The sequence below is a fragment of the Eptesicus fuscus genome, chromosome 23 (assembly GCF_027574615.1).
Source record: "Eptesicus fuscus isolate TK198812 chromosome 23, DD_ASM_mEF_20220401, whole genome shotgun sequence".
NCBI lineage: Eukaryota > Metazoa > Chordata > Mammalia > Chiroptera > Vespertilionidae > Eptesicus > Eptesicus fuscus.
Window position 1 is genome coordinate 13973658 of NC_072495.1, and position 18822 is coordinate 13992479.

Consider the following 18822-nt stretch of genomic DNA (forward strand, 5'->3'; position numbering starts at 1 on the left):
CCACCCCCTGCCGCTGCATGCTGGCTCCCCCCACCACCACCAGTCGCCATGCAGGAGCAATGGGGGGGGGAGGGGAGGGCTGTTGGCACCCACCTTGGCTGGCCTGGGACCTGCAGGCTGGGGGCAGCTCCTGCGTTGAGCATCTGCCCCCTGGTGCACATCATAGTGACTGGTCGTTCCACCAGTCATTCTGACGTTCAGTCGATTTGCATATTAGGCTTTTTAAAAAATATATATTTTATTGATTTTTTACAGAAAGGAAGGGAGAGGGATAGAGAGTTAGAAACATCGATGAGAGAGAAACATGGATCAACTGCCTCCTGCACACCCCCCACCGGGAATGTGCCCGAAACCAAGGTACATACCCTTGACTGGAATCGAACCTGGGACCCTTCAGTCCGCAGGCCGACATTCTATCCACTGAGCCAAACCGGTTTCGGCTGCATATTAGGCTTTTATTATATAGGATGCCACCATAGTTTCCAAGTACCAGTATGGAGAATCAAAGAAGTTCCGGGATTTATGCTATTTCTTCCTCTTTTTCTAAGAAAAAGATATTGTCCAACACTTTGGTTAAGATTATGGTTTCTAGAGTCAGAATGCCTGGCTTCAAATTCCAGTTCTGTGATCTCAGCCAACGTACTTATCCAACCTCTGAGTACCATGGTGTCTTCATCTATACAGTATTCTTGTGAGAATTAAATGAATTAAAACAGGTAATACCCTTGGGATGGTGGCTGGTTCACAGTTAACACTGTGTGATCTCTAGCTATTCATCTCCCTTGGCCTGTGCTCTAGTTAATCGAATCTTCCCTTCGTCACTTTCTCTCCACTACTGGTTTCAGTGTTCTCCTTTTCAGTTCTCTCACGGGCTCTAGGGGGATCTCAAACATCTCTCTAAGCAAATTCACTCTCATTCAGGGCAACAGTAAGTTTTTTTATGTTATATTTAGTGTGTAGGAAAGGGAGAGTCATGCCTAAATCAAACACTAAACCCAAAGAGTTTTTAAATCACTACTTAATCCCGTTCTCATTTCCCCACAAGTCAGAAAAACAATTCTCTCGCCCTCTCTTGTGAATTCTGGATGATTCTCAAATCAGCTATGACTCATGAGGGAAGCCTTCCTAGATAAAGTGGGTTGACTGAGAAATCTCCCTTCTCACAAACTTGTTTCTAGATATTATTTCTATATAACCTTCTTTATTACCACATCCATCAGTCTACCCAATAAGGAAAAGCTGTATCAAAATAAAAAAATAAAAAAATCCAGTAACATCCTAAAGTTAAAACTAAGCCAATGCTGTAAAAGTTATTAATGTGTATTACATAGTGTAAAGTCCTATAGGCAACCAGAGTCACACATTTTTCGTCTTGGCTTACCATGGCTGATCCTGGATTTCAGGATCGTGTGATATGCTTGTTGAGGTCTTCATAGTTCGATCAGAATGTATGGAATGGCACTGTGTCTGAAGTAATGTACTACACCTTTCATTGTGGATTGAAACGATAGTCATAAGTCGATAAAAACCTATTTGAGAGATGATGTATGAAATGTCTCAAAAAGAAAATGTACAAGAGAGTACAGAACAATACATATTACTATTTTACCTGTAAACTCTTCAGCTACTCCCTTTCATTGAATTATCCCCGCGTCCATTTTCTCCGGAGTCTGTGTCAAGTGTTTGTTCCCCCAGCTTTTCCATGAAGCCTCCCCTAACCAGTTGGACAGACGTCCTCCATCTCATACCACTCACACAGCCTGGCATTTACAAGCTTAGCTAATCCTGTTGCATACGTTCTTACTGTGTTTTATGACTGTCAGTGTGTTCATTGCTTTGTCTTTTCTTTTCCTTCACACTCTACATCAGGTTCTGTTACCTTCAACTCTAAAACATTTTTCTAAATCTGACCGCTTCTCCACCCTAGTCTAAGCCTCCACCAGGTCTTTACTGGAAAACGGGAATTCCTGCTTGTACACTTGTCTGCTTACATAGTAACAAAAGAGAACTTAGTTTAAAAAAAAACTTTTTCTTGTGAAATATAACATGCATAAATATATAAAACATATATGTACAATTACTACATGAATTTTTTTTATTCCCAAGGATATGTTTATTGATGAGAGAGAGAGAGAGAGAGAGAGAGAAACAATGTGAGAGAGGAACATTGATCGTTGCCTCTAGTACGTGCTCCAACTGAGAATCGAACCTGCAACCTAGGTATGTGCCCTGACTGAGAACTGAACTCCCAACCTTTTGGTGTACTTTGGTAGTATGGGATGATGCTCTAACCATCTGAGCCACCTGGCCAGGGCCCATATGAATTATTATAAAGCAGGTACCACATAACTACGATCCAGGTACCAGGGCCCATATGAATTATTATAAAGCAGGTACCACATAACTACGATCCAGGTAAAGAAATAGAATAGCCAGTACTCTATAAGCCCTGTCCTACAACCCCTGCCCCATGTTAACCCCTATCTCCCTTATACAGATAACCACTATCCTCACTTGCCTCTCTATAATTCAAAGTTGTATCTGATTTTGAATGTTTTGTGAATGAAATAATGTATTCTGAGTCTGGCTTACCTCATTCATGTTATGTTTTTAATTAAGATTCACCTATTCTGTATTATGCACAAACTACTCTATTTTATGAATATATCTCATTTTATTTCTCCATCCCACTATTGAAGTGCAAGTACTTCTGCAGACTGTATACTTTCCTCCTTTCCTCCCTTTTCTTCTTCCTTCTTTCCATGTGGACACCCAATTATCCCAACTCCATTTAATGTAGAGACCATTTTTTTCTCTCTCTCTTAGGCAGTGCTATCGTAGGCATAAATCAATGCCCATATGTACATGGCTTTTCTATTATACTAGAAGCCTCGTGGATGGCCAAACCCAGCAGTCCGACATCCCCAGAGGGGTCCCAGAGTGGGAGAGGGCACTCTGCACAGTTTCTGTCGCTTGGCAGCTCCTGCATTGAGCGTCTTCCCCCTGGTGATCAGTGCATGTCATACCTATGGGCCGGTCAGCCAGTTGGCCCATCGGCCATTCATTTAGCCTTTTATATATATAGATTGGTCTATTTATCTATCCATTTTTCTATTTGTGTTCCTTGTGACAACATCACACTGCCCTAATAATGTATCACACTGACTTTATGATGTCTTTTGTCAAGTAGAGAAAGTCACTCCTCCTTCAAGAGTGGCTTGCTCTTCTTGATCCTTCACATTTCCTTATAAATTATAGAATTCGCTTGTCAGGTTCTACAGAGAAAGCTGTGGGGGTTTTGATTGGTATGTATTGAATCTATGGAGCAATTTGGGAAAAACTGAGATTTTTATTGTAATCATTTTATAATCCTTGAAATGATATATCCCTTCATTTATTTAGTTTTTTGTTTCTCTCAATAAAGTTTTATAGTTTTTGCATAAAGTTCTTACACATTTTTGTTGGATTTGTTCCTCAATAGTTGGTGTTTGTTTGTTTTTTAACACTCTTGGAAATGATATCATTTTTACAATTATTTTATAATTGTTTTTGCCAGTACGGTAGTTTCCCCTCATCAGCATTTTTACTTTCGGTAGTTCCAGTTATCCGTGGCCAACTGCAGTTGGAAAATATTAAATGGAAAATTTTAAAAATAAACAATTCAGCCTGGCCAGCATGGCTCAGTGGTTGAACATCAACCTATGAACTAGGAGGTCATGGTTTGATTCCTGGTCAGGGCACATGCCTGGGTTGCAGGCTCAATCCCCAGTGTGAGGCATGCAGGAGGCAGCAGATCAATGATTCTCTCTCATCATTAATGTTTCTATCTCTCTCTCTCTCTCTCCCTGCCTCTCTGAAATCAATAAAAACATATTTTAAAAATAAACAGTTCATAAGTTTTAAATTGTACAGTGTTCTGAGTACTGTGATGAAATCTCATGACATCCACTCTGTTCTGCCAGGGACGTGACTCATCCCTTTGTCAGCATCTCCATGCTGCCCGATCCCCACCAGTTAGTCACATGAGATCCTCCACTGTTATGGTATCGCAGTGCTAGTGTTCAACTCACGTTATTTTACTTAATAATGGCCCCAAAGTTCAAGAGTAGTGAGGCTGACAATTTGGATATGCCAAAGAGAAGCCGTAGAGTGCTTCCTCTGAGTGAAAAAGTGCAAGTTCTTGACTTAATAAGAAAAGAAAAAAATTGTATGCTCGGGTTGCTAAGATTTGCAATAAGAACGAACCTTCTATCCACGAAGTTGTGAGGAAGGAAAAATAAATCTGTGCTAGTTTGGCTGTAGCACCTCACACGGCAAAAGTTCTGGCCACAGTGCCTGATAGGTGCTTAGTTAAAATAGGAAAGGGATTAAATTTGTGGGTGGAAGACATAAACAGAAAATGTGTTCTGATTCATGGTGATGTGTTGAGCCAGAAACTATTGAGCCATACGAAGACTTCAGCAAAGGGTGCCCTGACACTTTGGGTGACACCACGCCATTTACCGCAAGTAGGGGGTGGTTACAGTAAGACATTTGTGGGGGGTGAGGAAGAGAGAGAGAGACAACATTCACTTAACTTCTATTGCAGTGTACTGTTGCAGTTGTTCTATTTTATTCATAGTTATTATTGATATATTACTTTGCCTACTTTATAAATTAAACTTTATCATAGGTATGTATGTATAGGAAAAATACCAGTATGTACAGGGTTCAGTATTATTTGAAGTTTCAGGCACCCATGATAGGTCTTGGCGCGAATGGCATGTATTGGCACGTACGCATATTTCCCGACACTCTTTCAGCAAGAAGTCTGTTCCCACCCCTTGGATCTGGGTAAATCTTTGTGACTACCTTGAGGAAGCAACTAGGGGGAAGCTCCTTCCAGTTTCTCTTGAGACACTTGGTCAGAAAGCCTTCAGCAACCATGTAAGAAACGGGGCTACCCTAAGTCCACGTGCGGAAACCACAGAGAGAGAGAGAGACAGATGGCCCAGGAGCCCCATGTGCTCCGGCCTCCAGTTGGTTGTCTCTCTAGCCCAGGCTCCACACATTGAGAGGACTCCAGCCCCAGCCGCCACCTGACTGCGACCACGTGAGAGACCTTTAGCAAGAGCTCCCAACGGATCCCAGGCATCTCCTGATATTGGTTATTGCTGTCTTATGCCACTCACTTGGAGGGTGTTTTGTTATACAGGGATGGGTAACTGGAACAATGACCTACCGTCTTTTTTTCTACCTACCACACCTACCTCAACTCCCACCTTAAATGCACTCCAGCCACACTGGCTTTGTGTCTGTCCTATCAAACAAGTCAAGCTATTTCTGTTGTAGATCCTTATCTGAGAACACTGTTCTCTTAGCTCTTCAAGTGCTAGCCTCCTCCTCATAATTCATCTCCTCAAATGTCACCTCCCCCTAAGGAAATCTTTTACTGCCTCTCTATTACACTGCCATTTTACTTGGTTGACACACATTTTAAAAAATAATTTACTTATATATATTAACTTTTCTTTCGTGTATTTATTGTGTTACACCCATCTAGAATGTAAGCTGTTTGAAGCCAAGGACCCCTGAAGGGTCCCAGGTTCATTCTGGTCAAGAGCACATGCCTGGGTTGTGGGCTTGATCCCCAGGAAGGGGGCATGCAGGAGGCAGCCAAACAATGATTCTCTCTGATCATTGATGTTCCTCTCTCTCTCCCTCTCCTTTCCTCTCTGAAATCAATAAACACACACACACACACACACAACAAAAAATATAATGATCATGCGATTGTTGTCTATTAATATAATGAATTATATTGACTTTCATATTTAGTTAAACAATTGGGGATAAATTGCACTTTGTTATGATGGATAATTCCTTTTATATATTCAGTGCGTTAGTTGTTGATTTTTTTTGTGTGTGTTGTTGTTGTTGTTGTTTTTTGAGGATTTCTGCATCTATAGTCATACTCCACTATTGGGCTCTGCTAATTGCCAGCGGATTGCTCTACTGTTTTCTACAATGACATTGGGGGCACAACTTACTCCACAGTGTGAACCAGTTCAATCTGGTCCTCTTTTCAGGGTAGATTTCGAGATCTGTCTGAGGCTCCTCCTGCCCCCAGGAGGGCTGCTCTTACCTGTCTCTTCCCCTGGTTCTCTTTGATAAACGTGGTGGCCTACAGTCCGCTAATTATCCTCATGGAGCTAATCGGCCTCCTTTTAATTGCTCACCACAAAAATCTCCAGTATTTTCAAGAGCGCCTTTAGGCTTAACCTTTCCTACACCCTGTTGCAAATAAAGTCGGTTCCCTTATAGAAAGCCTCGGCCTTCTCTGTTCTTGTGGCCTGCCATTCCCCTGGGCGAATCTCTGCTCTATTGCCTCAGAGCTGGTGGCCAGGACAGTGGACAAGATGTCTCCGAGTGGCCTGCGTCTCAGAAGGTACCGGGTAAGGGTAGTCAGCCTCTTGTCTTGGCTTGCCTCTCACCATGTGAACTGGGCTGAGGGCCATTAGGCTCCCGTCTTCTGGGCCTGTCATGCCTGGATAGAGGCTCTGACCTATAAATGGGGGCTTGGCGGAAAACAAGAGCCCCCAACCTCTCGGCAGCACTTCCCTGGAAGTTAGCCTCTGTAACGTGGAGCCTGGAGGTATGAGAAATGCTGGTGGTCTGACCTGCACGGGGAGATAACATGATCCGTGACTGGGAGCTGCGGGAAAAGGCCATTGCTGCCCAGGGCATAGCTTCTATCATGTTGAGCTGGGGAGCAGGCCAAAGAGGGAGTGAGTTGTGGCTTAAATGCCACAGTCTCTCCCTGCTCAAACGGATTTAGTAGATTTTTCTTTCTTTCTTTTTAAAAAAAATATTTTTTTTATTGCTTTCAGAGAGGAAGGGAGATGGAGAGATAGATAGAAATGTCAACGATGAGAGAGAATCATTGATCAGTTGCCTCCTGCACGCTCCACACTGGGGATCAAGCCCGCAACCCGGGCATGTGCCCTGACCGGGAATCGAACCGTGACCTCCTGGTTCATAGGTCGATGCTCAACCACTGAGCCACACTAGCTGGGCAGTGGATTTTTCTTGAATAAACATTTCTTCATTTGCTGTCTGCCCTGAGAACAATTTGCAGGAACTTAGAGGGCTTGTTTGTTTAGTAATGTCATCAGTTAGGGCTGTCTCACTGGACAGTCTGCAGAGCTCCTCACACTGCCATCCAGAAGCAATCCTCAGTCTCCTTCCCTCTTGAGCAAAACCTCTCAAAAGTCTTGTCACCATTTTATGTTCACTTCCTGTCTCTTTCCTTCCACCTCCCGCCAAATTCTTTCTTGAGCCAACTCCAGTCAGGCTTTGTTCCCCCACAAGCCCAATGAAACTTCTTTTGTCCAGATCACCAATGCCTTCCATGTTGCTAAATTCTAGAGTCAAAACCTAATTTCCCTCTTACTTGGCCTGGCGGCAGTATCTGACACAGCTGACGTCACCTTCCTCCTTCAGGTGTGTTCAGCGCTTGGCTTTCAGGACACTTCACCGGCCTGGTCCCTAGTTTTCCTCCAGCCACATTTCTCCTTCTCGGTCTCCTTTGCAGGTGCCTTAGAACCGTCCTTAGACCTCTTATCATTTTTATCTACACTCACTTCCTTGATCTCATCCAGTCTGATGGTTTTCAACAATCACCCACGTGCTGATGGGTTTCAAATTTGTTATTTCCAGGCCAGCTGCCTCTTCCAAAGCGCGCCCTCATACAATACACTGCCTATGTGACATCTACACCTGGTTTCCTCACGGGCTTCTCAAGCAGCTTGTCTTCCCCTCCAAGCCTGCTCCTTCCACTCTTCGTCACCATTCCAGTTACTCAGGCAAAAACAAAACAAAACAAACAAATAAAAAACACATTGAGCCGAAACCGGTTTGGCTCAGTGGATAGAGCATCGGCCTGCAGACTGAAGGGTCCCAGGTTCGATTCCGGTCAAGGGCATGTACCTTGGTTGTGGGCACATCCCCAGTAGGGGGCGTGCAGGAGGCAGCTGATCGATGTTTCTCTCTCATCGATGTTTCTAACTATCTCTCTCCCTTCCTCTCTTTAAAAAATCAATAAAATATATTAAAAAAAAAACAAAAATCCACATTGAATTCTCATTGACTTTTTCTCACCCTGTGTCCAAGCTATCAGGCAATCCTATTGGGTCCCCATTCAGAATGTATCCAAAACTGGACTTCTTACCACTTTCACTATGGTCTGAGTCACCATGATCTCTTGCCTAGTTTACCTCACGAACTGCTTCAGAGGGTCTTTCTGCTTCCATCCAGCGACCTCTCTGACCTCATCTGTTGCTGCCCCCTAGGCCTTCTTGCTCTTTTTTGAATAGACACAGCAGGTGGACGAGCTCCTTGGGTTGGCAATACTCGGCCTATTACCACACACCGAAGCCAGGAGGGAACCACATTCCTGAGGACACACAAGTTTGCATCTGGAACGCTTTCAGTTCTAGGTCCTGCCACACGTGTCTCTTTCCTTTGGCTGGTTCTAATGCGTATCCTTTCATTACAATAAAACTATAATCAGAAGTCCTTGGTTCTGTGAGTCATTCTAGCAAATCATTGAACCTGAAGGTGATCATGGTTGTCCCCTAATTTTTAGCCAGCTGGGATGACGTGAGGGGGGGGGGAAACCAAGGGATCCCCGAACTGCAGCTGGTGCCTAAAGTCTTGGGCACACATGGCAGTCTGGAGGCTGTGCCCTTAACCTCGAGTGTGACTACTCATGGGAGCATGACAAGGGGTTAGACAGGAATATCTAGTATCTCGGATTGAGAGAAATAGTGGCGTCTTGTGGGCAATGGTGGTTTAGAACCGTTGAGTTTCCACACCTTGCATTAGATCCTGGATGGTATCCAGGACCTCTAGGTGAACATCATAGAACCAAATGTTTGTACAACTTACCTTTGCAAGTTGCTTTCACATTTGAGCGTCAAAACAGGCAATGTTCCCCTCCTTTTATGGGTGAATCAACTGAAGTAAAGGGGAAGACACTTGTCCAAGGTCACTAGACTCAAACACAGGCGTTCTACTTAAATGCAGAGCTCTTTACACAGGGCCCACGGACTGCAGAAGGCAATGACCACACATGTGCAGGGAGGTCTTTAGGATCAGCTCTCCTTTAGACTGTTTTAGGAAACTGAAGCAACTACGGCCTTAGGACTCAGGAATTCCCCCCACCCCCACCCCCTCCCGCCCTGTGATTTTTCTCCTTTTGGGACAGTGAAATTTAGAAGGAAATATGTAGAAACTCAGGTCTTTTCCTGCTATAGAACCAGGTATTATTTCCTTAGAGCTCCTCATACAAATGGCCCTTTCCAAGGGAGAAGAGAATTTGTTACCTTCAGCAAGACCAAGAATGGGTAAGCAAGGACATTTATAGTTCAGAGACTCAAGAGAACCCGCCCCAGAATTGGTATCCAAGTCTCCCATTATTAATATGTACAAGTTCTGGAGCGCATTGGAAGATACTGAGCCAGGCTTACAAACCAAATGGGAAAATGGCAAACATGTAAATATGCAGCTTCAAGGAAAAAAAAAATACAATTGGCTCTTAATAAATAAACTATACCCAATTTCGCTCATAATATGCAAACCACAAATTAAAACGACAAGAAGGTGTCATTTTTACCTGTCAGGTTGGCAGAGGAAAATATATTGGAAACCTCATCTGGCACCCTCATATGTTGTTGGTGAGATTCAAAATTGGTGTAACCTCCCTTAAGGTGACTTAGCAATATTTCACAAATACATATTTGCGTTTAACTCAGCAAGTTCACTTTTTGGAATTTCTTCTAAAGACGTATCCACATGTTAATGCAAAGATGTCTGCTCTACATTGAGAAGTATTGTCACAATATTGTGTCACTCGTTCCATTAAGAGATGAGCCTCACCACGAGAGGCTTGTAGCTTCCATTCTCTTGCTCTTGGAATTCTGCCCCTAGAACAGCTGGTGGTTAGAAGCTGGAAAAACACCAGAGAGGCTGTTAGCAAAGACTGGGGGAATGGTGAAGAAACAGTTGCCGGAGGCTGGGGATGCAGAGAGAAAATGGGTAGTAGAGGCTGGAGAAAGGACCACTTGTGTTATATGGTGATGTAATCACTGGCAACACGTCGCCAATGGAAACTTGAAAGAAAGAAAATGCACCTAATAAACTTCAAAAAAAAAATACGATAAGATCTTCAGACAGGATGATAAAAGTGTTTCTTCTAACTCAATGTCCAGGAAGAGAGAAATGAGCTGAAGAAGGAACTATTCAACTTTCAGGCAGAATCTAGAGAAGAAACGGAAGCCCAAAAGATTCGATGGTTGGGCAAATACACCTGTCTCGTAAGATCACCAGTTTTTCCAGCTGGAACTAACTTCTCAAAGTTAAAGGAGTCAAAGTCAACTTAAGGGCATGGCTGTAAGAACCCTTGCTAAGACCCCTGAATGATTGAAGGCGATGCCTACAGGACTCTCTCAACTAGGGCTTCTGAGAATGTTCAGGATGCGCTCCCACAGCAGCCTCAACGTAGCACCCCAAAGACCTTGATTGTCTTGGTACACATAACATGGAACACCTCAAAGTTGCGCTATTTCGATGGCGTTATGTTAATTGGGCCACTTGAACACCAGTGGAGAGGAAATAAACCCTAAAATGATCCAGGGGCCTGCCATACGGCGAAGGTTGTAGGTGCCAGTTGTCTGAAGCACGCCAAAACATCCACTGAGTTTGGGGACAATTATTGTACCTTGCTCCTACCTCTCGGAGACAGAGTACTGGTAGGCCTCTTCGGATTATGGAGAAGCACACACCACATTTGGGAAGACTGCACCAATCAATATATTGGGAGACTCTGAGGATACAAGTTTTGAGGGGAGCCCAGAGCAAGAATAGACTCTGCAGCAGGTCCTGGCTTGCAGTTTTAGTGGCCACATGACCAGTGGATTCCACGGTTGTTAGTGATGTTTGTTGTAGATGTGTATGCCATGGAGAATCTCTTGCAAGTTCCATTAAAAAAAAAAAAAAAGCTGCAGTGGGCTGGCTGGCATGGCTCAGGGTTGAGCATTGACCTATGAATCAGAAGGTCACGGTTCGATTCCCAGGCAGGGCACATGCCCACGTTGCAGGCTCCATCTCCAGTGGGGGGCGTGCGGGAGGTGGCTGGTTGATGATTCTCTCTCATAATTGATGTTTCTATTTCTCTCTCTCCCTCTTACTTACCCTCTGAAATCAATTATATATATATAATATATTTTTATATATATTTTTTTTTCCAAGCTGCAGTGTGGACCTGAAAGTTCCGCTGCATGGCCATGCCTGTAATAGTTAATGTTCTCAGAAGCAAATCTTAACCAATGATGGAGGGAGAGTTGGTAGATAAATATCCCAACTTCCTTGCTCCTCATATGGGATAACTCTGAAGTGTGCCCAACATCAGCTCCAGGGTTCCCTGATGGAATGAAACCCCAGTTACTCACAACTCATCCTTTATTGGCTTTCTTCCTTTTTCTCCCACACTTCTATCTCCTACTGGAGATCCTTTCCCCCAAATAAAGTCCTTGCACTCTAATCCATGTCTATCCCCGGAAGGCCCTAACCTAACCAGCCAATGATGAGGAGGGAAAGAGTGTTGCTCATCTCTGACTCTACCCAAAGTAGAGCTTTTTCTCCGAATGGAACATTCTTATGATGCCGTGCTTTGGTTTACTGACAGTTCAGTGAGTTTTTTTCTGCAGAATTGCAAGTGCATAATATCCTCTTGATCATGGGAAAGATCTGCCAGAAGCATCGGCAGTGAAGCAGTCTTCTTTAAAAAAAAAAAAAAATCTTTTATTGACCTTTCCACAGAGATGAAGGGAGAGAGATAGTTAGAAACATCGATGAGAGAGAAACATCGATCAGCTGCCTCCTGCATGCCCCCCATTGGGGATATGCCCACAACCAATGTACACGCCCTTGACCGGAATCAAACCTGGGACCCTTCAGTCTGCAGGCCGATGCTCTATCCACTGAGCCAAACCGGTTATGGCTGAAGTAGTCTTCTATTCTCACAGAGCTTTGGGTCTGGTGGACACCAAGAACTTCCATTCACTGATGCTTTCTAGTAGACACTATACTAAGCATTTTATTTATTTTTAAAAAATATATTTTTTTATTAGAAGTATTGAACAGACTGTCAAACTACAGTGGGAAGGCAGGGGAGGGTCGGGGGTGGGGTAAGAGATCAACCGAAGGACTTGTATGCATACATATAATCATAACCAACGGACACAAGACACTGGGTGGGGGGGGCGGTGAGGGCATGTGCCAAGGGTAGGGGAAGCCAGGGGGAGGTCAATGGGGGAAAAAGAAGACATATGTACTACTATTTGTAATACTTTAAACAATAAAATAAAATTTTAAAAATGTATATATTTTTATTGATTTCAGAGAGGAAGGGAGATGGAGAGACAGATAGAAACATCAACGATGAGAGAGAATCATCGATCAGCTGCCTCCTGCACGCCCCCTACTGGGAATCAAGCCCGCAACCCGGGCATGTGCTCTGATGGGGAGTCAAACCATGACCTCCTGGTTCATAGGTAGACACTCAACCACTGAGCCACGCCGGCGCAGCTGGTTTGGTTTTTTTGAGCTTGGTGTGAGAGGCAGGAGGATGTGTTATAGATGTGAACACACTTTTATTTACTTATGGTCGTTCATGGCCTATAACCAGGGCACCACCTTCCAGGTAAACATTTAACTTTGGAGCACTAGTAGAAAATCACTCACTAACTTGAAAATTTTTTTCTTCCCTTCTATGAACACTGTCACATTAGGTTTGTAGCTTTTAAGTTCGTAAACTCACACAGGTACAAAGGCCTGTATGCAGAAAAAAAAAAAAAAAAAGTAAAGTGATCTGTTCCCCATATGTAAAACCAGATATGCAAGGCTCCTGGGACCCGCTGATAAGACACACTGAAGACGCCCATCTAGGCACATAAAAAGAGGAAGCACCAGAGGAAGATCAGAGAGGCTTGTTCTGCTCCTCCACAGACGGTCACTCTCCACCCCCCTTCCTGCAATCTGCCCAAGCTCTGCCGTGGACTGTGAGTCCAAACAGTGAGCCGGAAACTGAGGCCTCAAGCAAGACGCCGAGCCGCAGCTGCAACGTCCAACGTCCAGTGTGTGTGTCTGTTGGCGCGGATCCCCGGGTGGCCTGCCGAGGTCTGGAAACCACCAGGACTCTGGTAAATAAACCGTGTGTGATTCGTGCATTGCATGTCTGTCTCCTGTGTAATTTATGCTCGGTCAATATTAAGTAAGTACCTTGGGTCATACGTGTCAGTTTAGAGACTGGCTGAGGCACCCTTGGTCACCTGTGCTTACGTCCCTGAAGGAGAAATTGGGACACAAAGACATTCACATATGTTATTCACAGTGTGGAATGGTTCACATAAGGGCTTCCCAGTGCAAACGGAGTTGTTGGTTTTGCATCCCAAATTAGTTCCTGCTAACCTAGTGACTAAAGCAAATTCCTTCGTGAAAAAAGTTTCCAAGCGTGACCTGGTAATTGTTTTAATGGATTTTCAATGGAGGGTGAAGTTCCATGCTGTGTGCCCTACGGGCATTCCATAAATATGTTTGACTGACTGTTAACAAACCACATAGAAAATAAAAAAACACGAATATGTGCTATTTCAGTTGTCTTTTTTTCTCATAGTCTCTGTCTTTAGTGCAGATATCTATAAGCATGTAAGGGGAACAGGGGGCTGCTGCAGAGGAGGGGAGTTACCCATAAAGCACTCTGGGCTGGCAAGTTTTACCTCGTCTAAGATTGTCTGTGGGCACCAGGGGTCTGCCCACCCCAAATGAGGGAGGAGGCCTCACACTGATCAACTGAGAGAAGTAATGACCCAGAAGGGTAATTTCCCACCTACGTTAGAGAACCTAATATTGGTACAGACAATTCCCTGTTTTCTCCGCAAGGGATAGATCTGCTCTGACCTTGGCATTGTGGTGGATACTAGTATATGTCAGTATCTGATGTACATACACCTGAGATAAGAAAGGTGTATAAGGCGTCTTCACATCCTCTTCTCCCAAAACATTCATTGAGCCATTCTATAAGCACGTACATGTGCATTCAACTGGTGTGATTCAATGGTTGAGCATCGACCTATGAACCAGGAGGTCATGGTTTGATTCCCAGTCAGGGCACATGCCCAGGTTGTGGGCTTGATCCGCATTGTGGGGCATGCATGAGGCAACGGATCAATGATCCTCTCTCATCATTGATGTTTCTATTTCTCTCTCCTTCTCCCTTATTCTCTAAAATAAATAAAAAAATATTTTTAAAAAAGAATGTACATGCATAACTCTTGCTATAGGTATAGTATGTTGAATGTCATCTGAGGGTCATGATCATTTGGGGCATAATAAAGACCATCCACATGCCCATTAGATAGCAAACCGAACTTCAGTAAGATCGCCCCTGAGCAGATTCTAGAATTAAAATAAAGCTTTTGTTCTTACTTTGAGGAACCTTCCATATGAGCAACAGAACAGAGGACTCTTGGGTGGTAGAAAACAGGAGGTTGCCTGCAGACAGGTGCTGGCGGAAGAATACAGGTGACGTACAGGTGAAGTGGCCCCGGGCTGCCACGTGTTCGTGTGGCGTCAGAAACCTCTAGTTTGAAGTTCCATTCTTTGCATTTTTCTAGATAAACGATCCATTGTCTTACCTATACAAGGGGATGTACCTCTTCCTCAGAATAAAAACACTAGCATGTTTCAACGAGCTTTGTCACCGAGGAATGTAAGGGGCCACTCCAGTACCTTGGTGGAAGTTACAAAGTTACTTCAAGCAACTGCTCTCCCTGCCTCCACTTCTGAGTCACCGAAGTAGAGAAACAGGCTCTGGTCTTGGCTCTGATGGGAAAGGAGTCGAGTTTAGGCCTGGCTTCAAGTGTGGGCACGGTTAATTCTGCCACCTGGCGGTAAGAAATAAAATGCCAATAGCTCTTCTCATCTAATCTCTATACAGTATTATTTTTAATTCCATTTTTGCAAACCCATCCATAGGCTCTGACTTGGGGCTTGCTTGTTTGCCACCAGCCAAAGACCCCCAACGGACACTAGTGGCACTGACACATTGGGAAGAATTTTCCCACAAATATCTGGAGCTCAGCCATCTTAAAACACCTTTGAAATGTTTTGGAAAAGCTGGGAGAAACAAAGGTAAGGAGGAGGAGGGGCTGGCAGGTAAAGAAGAAAGAAAGCATGAATTCATTCATTCATACACAATCATTCATTGAGTCACTACTGAGTCCCCAAACCGCCAATGATTAATTTACAAATAGAAATGTGTAAGACACCACACACACACACACACACACACACACACACACACACACACACACACACTCCTTTAGTGACAAGGAGACAGTGGATGGCTATGTTAGGTTGGGAAGATAAATCAGATAATTAATTCTTGCTTCCTTGGGAAGGCCAAGGAGAGGGCAGTACCACTAAGAGTCCATTAGGGGGAGTGCTAAGTCTCCAGAAAGGAAACACAAACTGGGCTAATTCTGGAATATGCCCACAATTCCTTGGGGATTCAGCCTATTATCCCTCACAGGGAGTGGAGATACCCCAGGACCCCGGGAGAGCTTCCAATAACCTTCTCCAGCACTGCAAACATTCCCGTTCCTTCCTCGTTCACCAACCCTTACTTCTCCTCTCCATCTAGGCTCTGAGCATCAATGGTCCTGAGCATCAATACTGTCATCACCTGGGAAACTTTTAGAAATGCAAATCCTCAGGCCCTGCCCCAGACCCAGTGAATCAGACACCCTGGGAGTGTTTTAACACCCCCCCCCCGCCCCCCGCGATTTTGATGCATGCTAAAGTTTGAGGACCACTAGTCTAGAAAACCATGTCAATATGGACCAGGGAGACTGGTGGGAGTGAGTTGCAGGCAAGGAAAGAGCAATGGACCCCATAGGCCAGTGGTGGGCAAACTCATTAGTCAACAGAGCCGCATGTGGCCACTGCATAAGCCAATCTAGTTGGCCCCACAGAGTGGAAGAAGAAGCTGAGGAGCCGCTGCAGAGGGAGATGACAGTCACTGCAGAGGCTGCGGCCAACTCAGTTTGGCACTTGTGCCTGGACACTAACCCCCAAACTCACCCTCTTGTCAGATCGGTTACGGAACCAAGATCTTCAGACTGGAGACGTGGCCTCAGCCTTCAGTTCGCACTGCTCCAGTGAGGGAGCCCTACCGTGTCCAGGGCAGGGAAGCTGGAGCAGGGCTATGCCCACCCCACCCACGCTCAGCTCCAACGCTCTCCACTGCCTTCCAGACCTTGGAGGCCTCATCCCACCTCCCCGGTGGCGGTGGGCGTGGTGCAGGGAAAACCGCCTCCAGGGCCGGGTACTCCTGGACTGAACACCAACTTCATCCAACCCCGCAGGCACTCTGTACCCTGCTTCCTCCTCCGCAGAAGGAAAAAAAAACCAACAACCAACCTACTTACTAAAGGGAGTCGCTACTTAAGCGCGCGGTGTTGCAGTCCGCGCGCGCGATGCCACTAGGCGGGCACTATTCCTTCGTATTTTTCCTGCCACCCTTTCTCACCCTCCAGCACCCGTCTGTCTGTGCCGCCCGCTCTGGCATTTCTAGCACCGAAGTGGGCACTTAACAATGTGAAATAAACAACTGAAGCATGCTTCTGCTAGCTTTCAGATTTGTTCCTAGCTGCTGCCAAAAATGTGCCAGCTCAGAGCCCAGGGCGCAGACTTCGCCAGTCTGTTCAGAAGAAACCACTTTTTTTAGGGGGAGCGGGAGGCCTACGCTCACTCAGCTCCCGGCCCCGCGCGCCTCCTCCCCACCCTGGGCCCCACAAAGAGCCGAAGCCCGTGTTGGGGGACAGGCTCCGGATTCCAAAGTCCGGGGCACCTGGGCCTGGAGTCCATCTAACTCAGCTGCGGCCTGGAAGGCGGGCCTGGGCGGGGCGCGGGGCGCGGGCCCTCCCTCCCCCCCCCCCCCCCCGCCACCTCCCCCGGCCGGTGACTGTCAGGTCGCATCTGCTCCAAATTTATAGCTCGTCCTCGGGCCGTCGCCGGCCTCTCCACGGCCTCTTTACCAAGTGCAGCCCCAGCTGAGACCCCTCCCGCGGGGAGGGAGGGGACGTGCCGCCCCGGCCCCGGGCTGGGAGCGGAGCAGGAGCAGGTGTGGAGCGGGGTTCGCAGCGGCGCGCGCGGTCACCCTCCAGAGCACCGCGGAGACCCCGCTTCACCCCCGCGCCGCAGACAAAGGCGCGGGGTCTGGCCAAGGGCGGCTCATTACCCCGACCTGCCGGGAGCGGATGATGGAGAGGGCGGGAGCGGGGAGGGCCGAGCGCCCGGGCGCAGAGGGCGGACCCCGGGGCGGAGCGCCAGGGGAGGGGCGGGGGGCGCGGCCGGACCGGGGGAGGAGGGGGCGCCACGGGTCTGCGGCCAAGAAACCCACCCGCGCCGAACCCCTAAGGCCAGCTCTGACCTGGGCTCCCACGGCCGGGGAGAAGGAGCAGGGACAATGAGAGGCCCACGGGGCTGTGCAGGGACCCGCCGCCCCGCTGATGGCTATTGTCCGCCTGCGCCGCGTCCTCCCCGCCGCGGACACGTGCCCCGGGAAGGGTCGCTGTCTGCGGAGGGAGGCGGGTGGGGGGGCTGAACGGAGACACCAAACAGCCATGGCAACGTGGCCGCCTCCGACACGTCCCCGGGTGCCTGCGGATGAGGGGACTTCCACTCGCTCCCCTTCCCGCCCCAGATGCTCTGTCTTCTCTCACTGAGACCCTCTCCTCTGACCCGAACGGATCTAGGACATCCCCGCCTTTATTAGCACTTTTTCCCTGGGCGCTGGATGCCTTTGTTTGGGCTCTGGGATGCTGAGGTAGACGGTGGAAGGTTATTGAGTAACTAACATAGTAACAATACCATTATGGCCCCTAAAAGGCATAATCCATTTTCAAACTTCCCCAACTGTCTCAATTCTTTTCCTTCATGGTTGTTGTTGTTCGAATTAGGATCCAAATGCGTCCATCGAGTGGAATGTCTCTTTAACCTGATGTTTCCCCCTTAATCTCTCCCCCTCTGTCTTTTTTTTTTTTTTCTTCCTTGCAATTTATTTGTTGAAGAAGCTGGGTCATTTATTCTGTAGCATTTCACAGTCTGGATTTTGTGGAATATATCCCCGTGGTGTCATTTAACATCTTCTTCTGCCTCTATATTTCCTGTAAATTGGTTGTTAGATAAAAGAGGCTTGACCAATTAATACTTGATTATTATTTTATTTATTTATTTTTTTTGCAAGACCACTCCATAGGCAGTGTTGTCTCAGGAGTGATGCCTGCCTGTCTGTTTCATTGTTGCTGTTGTGTTAGCAGCCAGCCATGATCGTGGCCCACGTCCATTTGTTCATTAGAAATGGCCAAATCATGACATTCTGCCTCTGTGAGTCCATTTTCTGTATCCGCTGGGATACTTCTCTGAAGAAAACTGCCCCAGCTGTTTATGCTGAGGTGCCTTTGGGGTAGGAATGGTAGGTAAATACTCGATTCGTTTCCTTTACTCGTTATTTCTCGAAATTATAGGTTGACTCCCTAGCATCCTCCAGAGGTGAGCAATGATTTTTTGAAAACATCATTATGAACTCATGGATTGAAATATATTTGATGTGTTTCACACCAAGTGCCTTTTGATTCCATGGATCTTTTTTTTTAATTTTAAAATATATTTTATTGATCTCAGAGAGGAAGGGAGAGGGAGAGATAGAAATAACAACGA